We start from the raw sequence: 18,124 nt of genomic DNA on the forward strand, positions 1-18,124 counted from the left end.
ACACCTGATAAAGAGCCTGCATATGACTACATGTATGTTATTTTGTTAGGATATAAGGGCCGATATGAAATAATAAGGGAACACTTATAAAATGACTTGTATTTGAATAAATAAATTATTTAAAGATATGCCAAAAACATGACTTCAGAATAAGGGCTTATTTAAAACAATATGCAGATTCATGCAAGCTTCAATTTAAACGTTTGGCTGAAAACTGGATGTAATATTGATGAAAGAATGCATAATAGTGCTATTGTTTGAAATCACTAATCTATTTGTTGTTTTGGCAATTTTATATCCGCTTATTTTTCATGAACACAAAAGAAAGATGATAAAGTAATCTAACTCACATTCATATTTAATGTGCATGTATTTGTTTATTAGCATAGTAGCAAAGTGTAGTAAAGGATGATTCATAATGTACAATCAGCCTGCCTTTTATCAAAATAAACACCTTAGGCTATACAATATATTTTTTTCTACACTGAACAGCTGACTTGACATTATTAACATGCTAAATGATAGAGGAGTAAAGGCAGTAATGCACACAGACTGTCAAAACAGAAAGAGACAGCCAGAGGGCTACAAGTGGGAGGGGCTTTCTGGGTGGGCGGGGCTTACGCCTTGTCTCTACTTGTTTGATTGACAGTCGTAACGAGGTAGAGGCTCTGCATACCTCGAGGCAAGTGCGAGAATTCACCGCTGCCGCAGCAACTTTGGGATGGAGCAATAGTCAGAAAAAAAGTCGTTTCCTCTCAGGTACGTCTTTTCGCTTTCATTTGCCACTGACATCTTGAGCGGTTTAATCTGTCAGCTCTGTAAATCCACACTTTGTATAAAATATTCATCACTCGAACATTATCCTTCACATTTACTCAACTACAGCCTCTTATATTGTTTGTATATGCTTTAAAGTCTTATACAGAAGTTTATAAGGCTGTATTGTGGTCGAGGGAAGTGTTGCGCATGTGTTTATTTCGGGATAATTTCTCGCGCATCAAACACTGACGTATTTACAATATTAGCTCATTATTTAACACTTTTGAGAAGAACTGCCTTTATAAACGTTTTAATTGCTATTCTATACTTGTAGTTTGCATACTGTAATTCACCAAACCGTTATCTGAAGGTGTCTTGGACTACATGTGTTTCTTTAAAGTATTATAAGTTTGAATTTTAATCATTTTTTAAAGAGGAAGATGAACAGACGTTGATTATTTTGATATACAGTACCATCTTTCACTAGTTCTGGTTAAATAAATGGTTAAACATTATATAGAGCCATTCTGTATGTAGGCGTTCTTTTATGTAAATGAGCCCATGCTGCTAGCTAGAGGGACTGCCAGACCTTATGTAAAACTATTTTTAAAAATATCTTTGTTAAAGTGCTGTTTTCCTTGTGTAAACCCTGAAATTGAGGCTTTTTATTATTTATAAATGATAGATATGCGTATGAACCACTGCTGAATGTGAAATATTACTAATAGTTTAAATTTAAGCCTAGAATAATCTTAACAGTGTTAAAAAAATATGCTTGGAGGGAACTTAAAATATGATAAATAAATAAATAAAAATATCATTATTATAGTAATTATAGTAATACTGTATATTTTAAATGGTAAATTATATAAATATATACTTTAGATACAAGTTTGGTGTCTGCTGTATTTTTAAAAGCTACTCAAAATGTAGTTTTTGAGGATCACTGACAGTAAGCGAAGCTAATAATTATTATTATTAGGGCTGGGGGATTTGCCCTAAAATCTAAATCTTGATTAATTGAACATTTTGGCTTGATTATGATTAATGAACAATTTATTATTTTATTTTATTCTTTTGCCCTCATAGTTCAGGGACACGTTTTGTACAGTAAATATGCTCACATATTACAAGCAAGAGATTTCAGAATGAAGGGTGCATTACTTGATTTTAAAATAATTGATGGAAACACACTATCTACCATTTATGAGTATTTCTTGAACGCCAACTGAAATGAAAACATATATTGCCTAAAACCAACAGTCGTTTTTTTCTTATAAACGAAGAGTGAAAATAATAATTTTAATGTAATGGAAAATATGCCGTCTCAAGGCATCTCTGGCGCAGCTTCCAATAATCGTCTATGTAGTGCGAATTACTATTTAAGAACGTGTCCATCGTCCTAGTTTAAGTATAAACATAAAGGCCTAACAGATCGGTGTCACATGATAGGGAAAGTAATTGAAAAAAACTGATCTGGAAAAATTAGATCGATTACAGGTTTTGAATGAAAAGATGACAAATTGACAATGCGGCACATATAAATAAACAATTACAAATATCATGACAGTTTTTTATTTATTTAACAATCGTGCTAAACAATGTTACATTTGTACGCATAGAATTAATACTAAAAATATCATCCAACTGGTATGTTGTTTGTTATAACATACTTGCCGAATTTTATTCTCTCTTCATAGACCATTTTGAGGGATGTAAACAAACACAATGGTTCCAATGTATTTTCTGTTTTGCATTTTTAATTTCCATAGCTTCAGAGAATTAAAAAAAAGTCACATATTGATAAATACTGTTATGATAGCTGATTTAACATAAAATTATGATTAAATTGACGCTTGTTACAGTTATGAAATAGTTTGACAACAAGCAGGAAATGTTCATGGGCCAATGGCTTGACCACAGTGAAATGGTCTATATAAAATAGTCTGTGATGCTAGAATGACTGCCAATCTTTATTTTTTTTAATTATCTTTAGTTAAATGTATTCTTTATAAGCTTCCATCCATACACAATGATTTCCCATGTTTAAAATGCACATGTGATGAAGTGTAGATATGAATATAAATTTATATAAAAATGTATAATAATTTTAGGTTATGATGATGACCTAGAATAATCCAGAAAGCAGTGTATGTTGAGGAACTGCAATGTTGACATCAGTTTTTTTATGATGATGATTTAAATACGCACATCTTGATTTTGCCAAGTACGATGCGATCCTGGATTAACATCTATGTTCACCCTGAAACATCATTTTTGTTTGAAAATGTAATCCATACCTATTCCCTACCACTAAACCCAACCATAACTGTAAATAATTCCCAAAATCAGAGGAGAAAAATAGTTGGATAACAATCATGTAGAACAGTAAGCCTAAACTTAACATAAACGATAAACGTATCCCTTAATTCTGATTGGCTGATTGGAATGTTGTTCCAGGATTAACATTGATGTTAATCCAGGAACATATCCTACTTGGTGAAATCAGTTTTGGGATTCAAATACACATGAAGCTATCAGAAACAATGTGAGTTGACCTTTTTGACATTAAGTGATACAATCCCTTCAGCTGTCATTCAAGAGTATATTCAATCATTCTGAGAGAACATTTCTCTGAAGAACATCCTACTGAATCTTGTTTCTCAGGCAACCGTGCTGGTTTTAGAACGCTACTATAAATATATGAGTAGGTGTGCGAGAGCTTTATGATCTGGTATCATTTACATGGTCATGTTTCCTCCTTGTAAGTGTTCATCCACCAACATGTATTTCACCAACATTGGCGTGTGTATACATTGTTTAATTAGCCTGTATCTTGTTCGCTTGCTTTCCAGTCATGGCTTGGCATGAGCGTAGCCGTTTAGACAAAAGCCATGGCCCAGGGACATTGAAACACCAACGTCTTCATGTGTCACTTGAGACACAGTCCTTCTTTTGTGAGTGTCAAATGCTTGATTGTTGAACCTGAGCCAGCGGCTGATTTCCTCTTCCCATCTTGAAGGCTGAACAATGAGCATTTGTGTACGTATCGATGCCTTGCACAAAAAAAAGGACAGAATCACCTGTCTGTAACCAGATACGAGCAGCATGACTGGTGTCAGTGGCGGCGGATTTATGCCGTGTCATTGGTTGATGAGCTGTAAGCTCCACCCATTTGTGTTTTTTGAGCCATCTGGTTGGCTGTTGGACTTTAGCTGCGCCTCTGTTTGTTAACAGCCGAGGGACAGGTGCAGGGTGAAGACCTTGATAGCCTGAAAGACCCCATTATCAGTGGAGCGGAAAGAACCAGTACTTTCATACAGTGAATGCTGGCCTCGGCCATTGGCATCACCTCAACCTCATTTCACTTGCTGTATTGGTGTCAGATTATCTATTATAATCAGTATGACTATATATTATTGTGTCATACATATGTTTAAATATTTAAATCATTATATTTAGTAATGGTTTAGTGTTAAATGTATAAAAAAAACACTTAAATAAAACATGTAAAATTGACACTTTTTCCTCAGATAAAAAGGGAAAGTTCACACAAAATTGAAAACTCTGTTATCATTTACTAAACCTTCACTTCCCAGCAAACAATTTTGTGTTTAATAGACATTTAAATGTAGACAGCTTGGCTAAAAACAGGCTAAACTTGTTAAGATCTTATAGACATCTAAGAATAGGCCAAAAATAGACTCATAAAAAAGACAAATTAGACTTTATATGTGTAGTCATTAATTTCTGTTTATTTGATGAGTAGTCTAGGTGTCAATAGGATAAATATTCTAAAACGTCTATCAGATTTTCACTGACAGCCCAAATTTAGTCTTGTTTTAGTCAAGACGACTATGTTTAGACATCTGTTTGACACATCTTCATTCAATCATTTTCTTTTCGGCTTAGTCCCTTTATTAATCTGAGGTTGCCACAGCGGAATGAACCACCAACTTATCCAGCAAATGTTTTACACAGCGGATGCCCTTCCAGCTGCAACCCATCTCTGGGAAACATCCATACACACTCATTCACTATGGACAATTTAGCCTACACAATTCACCTGTACCAAGTGTCTTTGGACTGTGGGGGAAACCCGAGCACCTGGAGGAAACCCACGTGAACGCAGGAAGAACATGCAAACTCCACACAGATACGCAACCTGACCCAGCCAAGGCTCGAACCAGCGACCTTCTTGCTGTGAGGCGACAGCATTACTTACTGCGCCGCCCAATTAGACATCTTTTAAAAAAATGCTTGCTTGGTTGTGAAAAATTTGTTTGAGTTTTTTTTTTACATTGTTAAGCATGAAAGAAGTTAGTTTGAAATACTGGAAACCTGTAATCATTGACTTCCATAATATTTGTTTTTCTTACTATGGAAGTAAATGCTTACAGGTTTCTAACATCTTTTTGAAAACATCTTCTTTTGCGCTGAAGGGAAGAAGGAAATTCATAAGGGTATGGAAGCACTTGATGGTTATTAAATTGTGGATGATTAATCCATTTTAATAAAAGGCAGAATTTGAGATATAAACTTATTTTTTACCCTCACAATTCTGGGAAAATAGTCTGAACTGAAAATGGAAAAAGTCTGAATTCTGGGTTTATTTCTCACAGTTGTCCCTCAGCTTACTTTTCCTTATTATTTTCTGAGAATTGAGTCTTTATTGCCTACAATAAGGAGTTCACATAAGATTTCTTGCCAGAGTTTACAGTATATATTGCAGTTCTTTTGCAATATTGTGAGACGTAATTCACTATTATTCAAAGTCAAAATTGTGCATTTATAGTAATTGCAAGATATAGTCACACAGTTTTGAGAAGTATAGTTCAAACTGTGAGGTGTAAATTCACAAGTGCGAGAAAATAACAATTATGAGATTAAAAATGTGGTAAAAACCAGCTTTCAAACTTGTGAACTGGGTCACTTGGCATTTTTGAGTTTGCATGTTCTCCTCGTGTTGTTGTGGGTGAATGAGAGTGAGTGTGTTGCAGCTGGAAGGTCATCCGCTGTGTAAAACATATGCTGAATAAGTTGGAGGTACATTCTGCTGTGGCAACCCCTGATGAATAAAGGGACTAAGCTAAAGGAAAATGAATGAATAAATAAATGTATGAATATATCAATAAAGTACTAAAACTCAATTGAAATGAATAAAATTTAAATAACCAATAAACACAAAAAAGCTAAAGGATTTTAACCAGTAAAAACTATGAAAACGATAAAAACTTAATATATAATATAAATACTTAAAATACTTTAAGAGTTTGGTAAAACAGGGGTTCTGTTGTAGAAGCTGGTCCTTAAAGGCACAGTCCACCCAAAAATGAAAAAACTGTCATCATCTACTCATCCTCCGCATGTTCCAAACCTGCTTAAGATCCTTTCCTTTGAACACAAAAGTAGATGTGTTAAAGTATGTTGGAAAGCAGAGGCCATCGACTTTCATAGTACATTTTATTCATTCTAGATTTCAACTTGCCGATTTCCAACACCTTGTTTTGTTTTCAATAGGGAAAAAATGGTTGATTAAATTTATTTTTTAAGGGAAGTGGTCGCAAACAATGTTTATAGGCTGAATTTAAACAAATTTAATTTAGTACTGCTCAACTTGTTTAAATTCAGCCCATATCAATTGTTTGCAACTGATTACCTTAAAAAATGTAGTAAATACGATGAACCATTTTTTCCAGTGTTGGGTGTAAGGAAATGGTGGAAAAAAAAATATTTTTTGGGTCAAACTAACCTTTTGAATCTGCTATCAACCTATAGAGCCTCAGACCAGACAGTATAATAGAGACAGCCAATAAATCTTTTAAGTTCTTATAATGAAACTTTTATAAATGACATCTTAAAACAATGACCAATTATAAAACAGTATAAGTATATAGTTGAGCGTCACGTTTGGATTTGTGTGTTGTGATGGAGAGCATGTATATGCGGATGGAGTCTCAGTCTCAGCACTCCAGATGGCAGCTGAAGGACTAAGACTGAACGTTCAGTGGATCAGGTTGAAAGAGCTTCTTTGATGAGTCACATGATATCTCCAGGCATCAAACTATCGGCTGGCACAGTGTTCTACTTTCAAACTGTTTAAAATGCCTCCTGCATTACCCTCTTACTGGCATCTTATTGTCACTTTTCCCCAAAAAAGAATTTGGAGTATTGATCGTCTAGAGGTTGTATTGAATTAAGCACTTTAAACCCAGTACTTACACATGCTAAAGTGTTTGCTCTTGCAAATGATTGAGAAATTATGTGTTAAGTGGGTCAACAGAGAGAGTACACTCTCATCCAGCTGAATGCATCGGGTGGATTATTTGCAGGGCGGCAGATGTTTGTCACTCTTGCTTATTTTTGCTTCCTTGGTTTCTGTAGAATTTACAGATAAAGACTCATCCCGGCACAATTAACTTTAAATGAGTTTATTCTAATAATAGGCGTTCATCAATAATTCACCAGGCCCTTCTCTGCGTATGCAAATTCAGATGTCCCTCGCCATGGCAACAGCTTGCTGTATTCTCCCAGTGCCCGGAGGTGCTGCTGGCGTCCTCCGCCAAACTCTTGCCTACTTCTGTCTCCCCACAGAGATCTGCTCTGCATTTCAGGAGCTTGAGAAACTGCTTTTGACTTAAAACCGAGTCTAGAGACTTTTTTTTGAGAGCATGTTTTGTGGGTAGTAAGTTTATCATGAGTGTGACATTATGTTGTTTAGCTTTGAAAGGAAACACTTTATTTGTAAGTCGATGTTCAGCATGAGGTGTTACTATCAGCAATGTAAATGTCTATTCTTTTGGATTTTACTGATTTTCTGTAAACCTACAAAAATAGTATGTGGCCGATTGTGCCAGTCTTGCTTATGCTTGTTTACACGTGTAACTCTAGAGAGCGCAGTTGCACCATTTTAGCCAATGCGTTTTTTAAACTTGATGAAATTTATGTTAAAATACATTTTTATATTAAATCTCAGATTAAAACATTTGTTTTGAAGTTAAAACAATTTAATATTTCACAATTTTATTTTTATAAATCCAATTCAATTAATTTTTTATTCCAATTGCGCTTTCACAATGTAGATTGTGTCAAAGCAGCTTAAAGAAGTTCTAATAAATTGAAACTGTGTCAGTCCAGTTTCCAGAGTTCAGTTTAGCTCAGTTCAGTTCAGTGTGGTTTAATTTTCACTACTGAAAGTCCAAACACTGAAGAGCAAATCCATCGATGCCCAAATAATCCATCGATGTGTTTCTTTTCTTTTTTTTAACAAAGTATGCATTACTATTGTGATTTTTATATTATTTAAAATTTTCATATTGTTTCATGGATGTGTCATAAAGCTATTTATGATGTAAAATATAAATTCTATATAAATTAAATGATTTTATTTTCAAAATCGTCTATTTCCACAAAAATAATATTTAATAAATGATAATAAGTCATGCTTTGATGACCAAATCTGCATTTTAGAAGGATTTCTGATGGATGTTATATATTATGATTTTTTTCTAAGAATAAACTACAATTTAATATATATTAAAAATATATAAAAAGCAAATATTTGATTGTAATAATATATTTTTTATTTTATTAATATTTCCCCCAATTTTCCATTAAATAATTGTTGCTTCTGTGAGCAGAAGAGACTCAAAATAGAGCTGCATGATATTGGAAAAAATACACATTGTGTTTTTTTTTATTTTGCTATATGTATTGCGAAATTAATAAATCATTTTACTAGATGAGCTGAATAAATGTTTGTAAAGAATCTATAATTTTAGATGGTTCTATAGGGGAGTGAATCTGCATAAAGTCTACAAGCATGTATAAATTCAATAAAGAAAAATATGCTTATTAAATAAGCAGTGTTGTATTGTTTTTTGAAGAGTCAGAATATATTCAGGTATACAGTAATTGAATAATCAAATATAAAATAATACTGCATAGTCTTCGTTTTATAAACTGTTCAATAAAATGAATTGTTATTAATTTTTCAACGCTAAAAACGATACATTTTCTTATGTCTGAATGATTTTAAAACCCATCACAGTCATAGGCCTCAAAAACACTTGTGAAATGATGACTTATAATCCAGACTCAAAACTGCATTAGTTGTGATTGAGCGATATCGATCTTAAAGTGGTATATTGTGCAGCCCTACTCAAAAAAATATAAATATTTTCAAATCTTACATCCTAAACATTTGAAATATGTCATAGTTTGTGCAAAATTGGACATCTTTAAGAAAGAAAACTGCAAGGTTTTTTATTTTTTATTTTACTTTAAACAAAATATATGAAGTTTATTCTCAAAACTGCTCTACTTTTTTACCAAAAACTCCAGCTTTTTTACCACCTAATTTAATTGTGTACACAAACGGATCTCTTTTCCCCATTTTATTCACTTTAAATTCTAATGGAACCAGTTTTATTAACTAAGCATTACGCAGTATTACAGGGTGTGACTAACCCAGATTCAAGAAAAAAAAAAAAAAAAACACTAATTGTATTTTTCTTTTTTGTGGCACACAGTATATCTATTCTTCAGTGTACATGTTGGTCCTTTTAATACAGAAAACGCCTATAAGTGAACACACAGTGGGCTTGTATTCCTCATGTAGGGTAACAGTGGAAAAAATCCCTCATGAGGTGTGGACCATTTCTGTTTCTATTCCTAAACACAAATGAGCGTCAGAAGGTAAGGGTGCACTTTTTTAACAGGCGTTTCTCATTAAGTCTCTACGGGGTTTTACACATGATGCAACAATTCCCATTGCATACTCTGGATTGAGCATTTCTCAACTGTTACTTAAAGGGATAGTTCACACAAAAATGAAAATTTACTCACTATTTACTTACCTTTAAGTGTTTCCTACACTCAAATATGACTTTTGCTTGTTGTATAAACTACTTTTTTAGAATAAGTTGAAACAATACACTTCTTTTTTTTTCTTTTTTTTTGCGAGATAACTTAATTGTTTTATGTTCAATTTGTAAAAAAATTATTAAGTTAACTTAATCGATTGTGTTTGAATGGAAGAATTGTGTGGAACCTAGGGTTTTTAACAGTGTAAACAGTGTTTTTTATTTTTTTATTGCATAACAAGAACAATAGCATACAAAATTGAGAAATACAATACTAACAATTTTTTTTACATTAAAGGAACATAACAATAGAGAATAAAAACAAAAAAATAAATAATATTATAGGCGATATATAAATGACAAGAAATTAGAAGAAAATGATTCCAAAATGGGCGAGGCAGTGGGTAGTGCTGTGACCTCACAGCAAGAAGGTCGCTGGTTTGAACCTCGGCTCAGTTGGTGTTTCTGTGTGGAGTTTGCATGTCCTCCGGGTGCTCCGGTTTCCCCCACAGTCCAAAGACATGTGTTACAGGTGAATTGGGTACGCTAAATTGTCCATAGTGTATGAGTGTGTGTGTGGATGTTTCCCAGAGATGGGTTGCGGCTGGAAGGGCATCCTGTGCATAAAAACTTGCTGGATAAGTTGGCGGTTCATTCCGTTGTGGCGACCCCGGATTAAAAAAGGGACTAAGCCGACAAGAAAATGAATGAATGAATGATTCCAAAATCGCATACATCCTTATACCTTTTTTAAAAATGTTTTTTAGGGTTTCGATATACTGTATAAGATCAGTTTTAAACAAATAAATGTTAGGTTTATCATTGGACTATTTTTGTTTGTGTACATGGTACTTTCGGATATAAACATTAAATTTTAAGTTTTTGAGAGTTAAAGTTTTGAGAGTTTTTAAGTTAAACATAAGTTTTTGCTCCAGAGTTTTAGAATTATAAAAAATCTTTACAGGAAAACTGATTTTTTATTTATTTTGTAAATTCAAATATAAGATATTCAACATCTAATCAAAACATTTGGGTATATGTACGTTGTGCATTCAAAAAACAGGTGTTTTATCGATTCTAATTCACAGACAGTGTAAACAGTTTGAGGTTTTCTTATGTTTGGGTTTTTCTTTGTTGTGTTGGACAAAATAAGATATTTTAAATAAAGCTAGAAACCCTCTAACCATTGAACTCCATAGGATTTGTTTTTCACATGATTTCAATGGTTACAGGATTCCAACATTTTTCACAATATCTTCTTTGTAGTTCAACACAACAAAAACATCTCAAACCAGTTTAAAAGCAATTACTTGATATAAAAAAGTAAGCAAACTTCATTCATTCATTCATTCATTGACTTTACAGCTTAGTCCCTTTATTAATCAGTGGTCACCACAGCGGACAGAACCGTCAACTGCATATATTTTTTACGCAGCGGATGCCCTTCCAGGCACAACCCAACACTGGGAAACACCTATGCACAATTGCCAATTTAGCTTATTCAATTCACCTGTACCACATGTCTTTAGACTGTGGGGGAAACGGGAGCACCCAGAGGAAACCCACATGAACACAGGGAGAACATGCAAACTCCACTTAGAAATACCAACAGACCCAGCCGGGACTTGAAGCAGCAACCTTCTCGCTGTGAGGCGGTCATGCTACCCACTGCGCCACCATGACGTGTAAGCAAACTTGTTGTTTTACAAACATTATTATTAAAATTATAAAATTATTATTATGTATAATTGTAATATATAATTATTAAATAACTGAGCTATTAACATGTTTGTAAAAAATTAACCAACTTAAAAGTTACAGTGGGTGTACTTACTTTTATAAATAAAGTCAACTTATCGCCTTTCAGGCAACGGGTTTACTCACTTTAAGTAAACCAACACAGCTTTTTACTGCCTACACTGAAATGATGTCTGCAAAATTATTGCAAACAATTTATATGTGTTGAATTTAAACAAATAAATTAAATTTAGTAATGTTCAACTTAATTTGTTTGTTTAAATTCAACAAAAATTAATGGTTTACAACCACTTAACTTAAAAAAAATGTAAATCCAAGGAATCATCTTTGATTTTTTTTTTTTCAGTAAAGTTACTAGTGAGTAAATAATGGCAGAGATTGCATTTTTGGGTGAACTGTCCCTTTTATAACAACAAACCACATGTGAATAATTTCATTCAAACAACAGGTAACACTTTACAGTAAAGTTCTATTAAACAATGAACCATACATGTATTACAGTGTTTATTTATCTTTACTATTGTTATTATTGAAAATGTTGTTCATTGTTAGTTCTTGTTAACCATTAATTTAAGTAATACATTAGTAAATGTTATACTACACTGTAAAACAGTCAACTTTATCAAATAAACTGAGTGTAGTTAACTCAAAATTAACTGAATGTCAATTCTACACATTTGAAAATAGTTTTGAACTCAGTGTTAAAGGTAATGAGTTCATTAAATACCTCATTACTTCAACTGAAATGTAGTAAGATCACAGTACTCAAGTAGATTTGTTTTTTAACTAAAATGGTTTGTAGCAATTGGCTTCCTCAAATAGTTTGAGTTCTCTTCATTTATTGAGTTTTACTGTGCTCAGATTGCTTCATTTACTCAAATAGATTAAGTTCACAGTACTCATTAGGATTAGTTTTTTTTAACTCAAATGGTTTGTTGCAATCGGTTTCCTCAATCGGTTTCAGCAGTGGCGCAAAAAGGGGGTATGCAGTGTATGCGGCGCATAGGGGCGCCACACATGGGGGGGGGGGGGCGCCATTGTGGCAAAACTATTTTTGAAATTATGTGTGTTATTATACATATTAAACAAAATAAATGCATATTTTTGGTTGAAAAAAATGTTTATCATGCATTTTATATGAATATACAATTGTATTTTATTGAATACAAAATTATACCACTCCTCCCTCTTCGTTGACCTTTTGATTGATCCGTTGCTCGGTTATCCGTTGTTAATATTAGTAAAATGAATTTAAAAACTGAGTAAATATGGAATATGGATTCAGTGTGGGCCTACTGAATATGTTTCAGACAAAATAGAAATTAATATTTTGATAAAAAAATTCCCCTATATAAATTTTATATATTTGATTATAATGATTCTTAACCCTGGTTTAAACTGACACATGAACAAATATTCAGAATATTCACATTTTTTGGAACTGAGATGTTTATTAATACTATAAAGATCGTTCGAGGTTACTAAAGTAACCCTTCGTTCCCCGAGGAGGGGAACGGAAGCACTATAAGTGGATTTGATTTGTAAAATCCACGCATTGGGAGGTTCGGTTCAGAAGCTACTCGTCTGAAAGAGTATTGAACGGGCCAATTAAGAATGAATTGGCAGCGCAAGCCTGCGCAGGTGAGCGGCATAAGCAATCAACTGAGTATATAAGCTCACCTGGCGCCAGCAGACGCTATCCTTTTTAAGCTGAAGAGACTTTCAACAGCTAAGGGACAGTCATTATGGCGACGGAGTATAGTGCTTCCGTTCCCCTCCTCGGGGAACGAAGGGTTACTTTAGTAACCTCGAACGTTCCCCTTCGGGGGGAACTTCAGCACTATAAGTGGATTTGATTTGTAAAATCCACGCATTGGGAGCCCATTGAAAGCGCCATAATGACTGCACCTTACCAACACCCCCGATGAGGAGATAGTCAAGCAAGCGTGACGCACCCGCATCATGGGGGGCGCGGTCCTCCAACGTGTCCCTGGCCCTAATTTATCCTACTTCAACAGAAGTTTTACGGATTTAGATATATTTTTTGGGAAGTCGTGAGCATCTAGATAATTCTAGGAAAATACGACAGTACGTTGGGAAGCGTGCAATCCCGATAGGGAGGACGCTGCGGAGGCCATCCGTTACCCAAGGGGGGATAGATGGCAGAATTTACATATGGACTAGCCCTAAAAAGGGGGAGTACGCATAGCAAAAGAGTGGTTAGCGGGGAGGGAAGACACGGGTCCGCCCAGGGGGGGGACTTAACCGTGGCGGAATAAGCATATGGGATCGCCTAGTGGGGATCACGCATAGCAGGCACCTTTACCCAAAACGCGGGCTGACCAGCGGGCAGACCTACAACGTAGTGGGCCAGCAAGTGACTCCTCCGCTGAGTCAGTGCTGGGGGCCACGGAGGAATCTGCAGGGCTCACCTGACGGGGAACTTTACTGACAGATAAAAAGGCGCACGTATCTCCGTGTTAGGGAAAATGGCGCAGCAAGCGTGTTTCAACACCCTACCGAATTGTTTCCTCAATCACCAAGGGTTACCTAATACCCTTGAGGAAACCGGCTCCACTCGCAGATTGTAAAACCTTGCAAATGTGTTGGGTGTCACCCAGCCCGCAGCTCTACAGAAGTCTGTTAGAGGGGCGCCGCGTGCGCGCGCTCGAGAGGATGCGAAACTCCGAGTGGAGTGCGCACGCGCTCTCGGGGGACGCGGCTTATCTCGGCTCTAATAGTGAAAGAAGGCATCCACAATCTAGTGGGAACTTATTTCGGTACGGCACTTCCCTGCTGCCGACCGTTATAACAGACGAAGAGCTGCTCAGATGATCTAAACTCTGAGTGCGGTCCGGATAATACGCAAAACGCGAACTGGACAATAAAGAAGGGCTGGGTCTGCCTCCTCCGAGGGCAGCGCTTGCAGGCTCACTACCTCGTATTAAAACGGAGTGGTAGGAACCTTGGGCACATATCGCGGGCGGGGTCTCAGGACGTGAGAGAAGCCAGCCCAATTACAGGCACGAGTCACTGACCGAAAAATGCCTCCGGGTCCCCGACCCTCTAATCGATATCAACGCGACCAGCAGAGCTGTCTTCAGGGACAGAAAGATACTGAGTCGAGGATCGAAGGGATCTGACGCGGCTTGTGTAGCGAGGGCGAGATCCTAAGAGGGCATGAGAGGGGGCGGGATGGATTAATTCGCTTAACGCCCCTGAGGAACCGGATGATGAGGTTATGCGTTCCCACGGTGCTGCCAGCCACCGCGTTATGAGAGCGGAGATGGCAGCCACGTAACCTTGAGTGTGGAGGGCGACAGCCTGCTCTCCAGCTTCTCTCGGCGTAAAGAAAGCACAACGCTGATCTGGCAAATTACGGGGGTCTTCTCAGCGAGAGACACACCATTCAGTGAATAGACTCCACGTCAGGGCATAGGCGCGCTCGGGGAGGGTTACCTAAGTCTTCCTCGCGTCTAAAATCTCTTCAAAGATCGGCGAGGGTGCCAGGTGGTGCCCTGTCCCTGAGAGAGTAGGTGCTCTCTCGAAGGGACTGCCAGGGGAGGGCTATCGCGAGGGAGAGCTCTGACATCCAGGTCCGGTTGAGCCAGAGGGGCGCAACCAGCAACCTGTTCCTCGTCCTCTTCCTGACCTTGCACAGTAACTGCGCGAGCAGGCTCACTGGGGGAAACGCGTATTTGCGCGTGCCCCGAGGCCAGCTGTAAGCCAGTGCATCCGTGCCGAGAGCACTCGGTCAGGGAAAGAACAACTAGCAATGAGCGATCTCGGGGGAAGCAACAGATCGATCTGGGCTTCCCCGAATCGCGCCCATATCAGCTGAACAGACTCGGGGTGGAGTCTCCATTCTCCAGGACGCAAGGCTGCCGTGAGAGCGCATCGGCTGCACGGTTGAGCTTGCCTTAATATGAATGGTGTGCAGCGATTTCAGCCGCGGATGACTCCAGAGGAGCAGACGGCGGGCGAGCTGAGACATGCGGCGAGAGCGCATACCCCCTATACGGCTGATATACGCCACCACCGCCGTACTGTCCGTCCTGACCAGCACGTGTTGCCGCTCCAGCACCGGAAAAAAACGGTGGAGAGCGAGGAACACTGCCAACAGCTCCAGGCGATATGCCAATGCAACTGGGTACCTTTCCACAGGTCCGCAGCCGCATGCCCGCAACGCACAGCCCCCCAGCCCGTGTTGGAAGTGTCTGCTGAAACGACAACAAGACTGGACGCCTGTTCTAGAGACACCCAGGCCTGTAGGAACGAGGGGTCGCTCCAAGGGCTGAGGGCGTGGCGACACAGCGCAGTAACAGAGACTCGGTGTGCGCGCGCGTGCCATGCGCGTCTGGGGACTCGATCGTGAAGCCAGTGCTGAAGTGGTCTCATATAGAATAATCCGAGCGGCATGAAGCGGCTGCGGATGCCATATGCCCCAGGAGCCTCTGAAATAGTATCAGTGGGACCACTATTTTACTGTCGAGCTCTCTCAGACAGTACAGCATCAGCTGAGCGCGCTCTCCGGAGAGGCGCGCTGCCATGGTGACCGAGTCCAGCTCCAGCCCGAGAGAAGAGATCCTCTGCACGGGGGCGAGTTTGCTCTTTTCTCGGTTGACCTGAAACCCCCACAGGTGGAAGTGCCAGAGCACTTTGTCTCTGTGCATAATCAACTGCTCCGAGAGAGGGCAAAAATCAGCCAGTCGTAAAGAAATTGAGTATGCAGATGCCCGCGAGCCGAAGGGGCGCTGAGGCACCCTCCGCGGGCTTGGTGAGGACCCGCGGAGACAGAGAGAGCCCGAAGGGGAGGGCTTTGTATTGCCAAGCTCGACCTTCAAACGCAAACCGCAGAAACTGTCGGTGGCGAGGAAGAGTGGAGACATGGAAATACGCGTCCATCAGGTCTAATGCTGCAGACCAACCCAGAGGACGAACGCACCGGAGGATGCGCTTCTGCGTGAGCATTCTGAACGGCAGCTTGTGCAGGCAGCGGTTCAAAACGCGCAGATCTAGGATTGGCCGTGACCCACCGCTCTTTTTGGGCACGATGAAGCGTGGGCTATAAAACCCACTCTCCATCTCGGCTGGAGGGAGCTGCTCGATTGCATCCTTCGCCAGTAGGACAGCATTCTCCTCTCGCAAGACAGGGGATCCGGGAAGCTCGCGGGTCCCACGGAAAAGCTGGAGGTGAGATATTTGCTCTCACTCCAAACCCGAGCTCCGGAGGAGAGGCTCGAGGGGTGGGAGAAAGGAGACCGTCCTCCCAGCGCTCGTGAGCCACTGGCGAAACGCACCGAATCTGCAAGCTAGAAAGCATAGCGTCCCAGACTGGCAGATTTCGGGCTGTCACATCTGGGGAAGTGAAAAGTGCCCTTTCATAATGTTTTCATGGCAGTAAAAAGTGCCTTTGGAAATGGGGCCCCGCCCTCCAGCTGGGAAAGAGCAAGTTTCCTCTTCTCCAGATGGCCTGTCCCAGGGGCGCTTCGCGGTCCGTTGCCGGACTTAGCGGCGTTCTGGGCAGGGGGGCTGCCTGCTTCCGAGGTGCCCGACGCGCTCGCTTCGCCTGAGGCGTGTGCGGGGGCGGAGCAGCTCTCGTAGGCGGGCGCCTTCGGCGAGGAGCAGGTATGAATGGCACGGCGGGCGGAGCGGGCTACGGACCGCCGATAAAACATCACCTACCAACTGCTCTCTCACCGCCTTGAATTCCTGGGTGAATTCACAGACAGTGTCGCCGAACCTGGCTGGGGATATGGGGAAGTCAAGAAAGCGGACTTTGTCGACTTTGCGCATATCAGCCAGGGGTGGCGCTCCTGGACCACTAATGTGGACATCGTCCTCCCCAACGCACACGCAGCGGACTCAGTAGTCCGAAGAGCTAAGTCGGCGGCGGTGCGAAGCTCGTAAGCCTGGGTTGGACCCACCCTCGTGCAGCTCGGCCAGCGCCTGCGCTTGGTAGCGCTGGTAGGTGGCTATCGCATGCAAGGCGGAAGCAGCCTGGCCCGCGGCTATGTAAGCTCTAGCTCCGAGGGAGGTAGATAACTTACAGGCTTTGGATGGGAGACGAGGCGGACCCCGCCAAGAAGAGGCGCCGCGCGGATTTACCGCCATCGCGCACTCAACCTGAGGAATCGCCACATACCCCCTGGCTGTTTCACCGTCAAGAGTGGTTAGGGTGGAGGAACACGCAGCACGAGCAGAAAAAAGTGCTTTACAAGACCGCGTGAGCCTACTGTGCACCTCCGGGAAGAAGGGAACGCCCCTCTAGTCGGTCCGGCCGCGGAGCTGGGGGATAAACCATCTCCAACCCACGGCCGAAGCAGCCCGGGAAAGCACGGCTAACATGTCCGTTTCAGGATCCGTAGTGACAGCGCTCACCAGCCCGAAGGGGGCGAGCGGGTCTGGATCATCATCGGACAATGAAAGCCCACCCTCCGATGCCGCGGTGGACATCTGGTCTCCGGTGTCATCGGGCGTAAGGGCTACCATCTGTTAGACGGATCGCTTCCCCCGCCCGAAGCTTGGATGGAGCGCTTAGAGGAGCGGGAGGTCCGCGGGCCCGTGGGCGACGGATTATCTCTCGCTGAAACCCTCAGATCTGCCCGAGTGCCCGCTGCAGAGCAGGGGACAACTGGGGTGGTTCACCCTTTTGCAAAGGCTAACCGCGATCTTGCGCAACAGTCATGGCATCGCAATGACGACATGAACTGCCCGCAAGCAGCGCATTAACATGCTGGACC

The 18,124-nt window shown here is 40.2% G+C and overlaps 1 protein-coding gene across 3 annotated transcripts in view; it reads left to right on the forward strand.

The window, feature by feature from the left end:
* The first annotated feature begins 656 nt into the window (after window positions 1-656).
* frya (furry homolog a (Drosophila)) overlaps window positions 657-18,124 on the forward strand; it is a 132,409-nt gene continuing 114,941 nt past the window's right edge. For all 3 annotated transcript variants that reach the window (XM_068213764.1, XM_073923799.1, XM_073923803.1), the window contains exon 1: window positions 657-759. The gene's annotated coding sequence lies outside the window, so the exon portion shown is untranslated. The remainder of the gene's footprint in view (window positions 760-18,124) is intronic.

This window comes from Danio rerio, chromosome 15, assembly GCF_049306965.1.
Source record: "Danio rerio strain Tuebingen ecotype United States chromosome 15, GRCz12tu, whole genome shotgun sequence".
Lineage (NCBI taxonomy): Eukaryota > Metazoa > Chordata > Actinopteri > Cypriniformes > Danionidae > Danio > Danio rerio.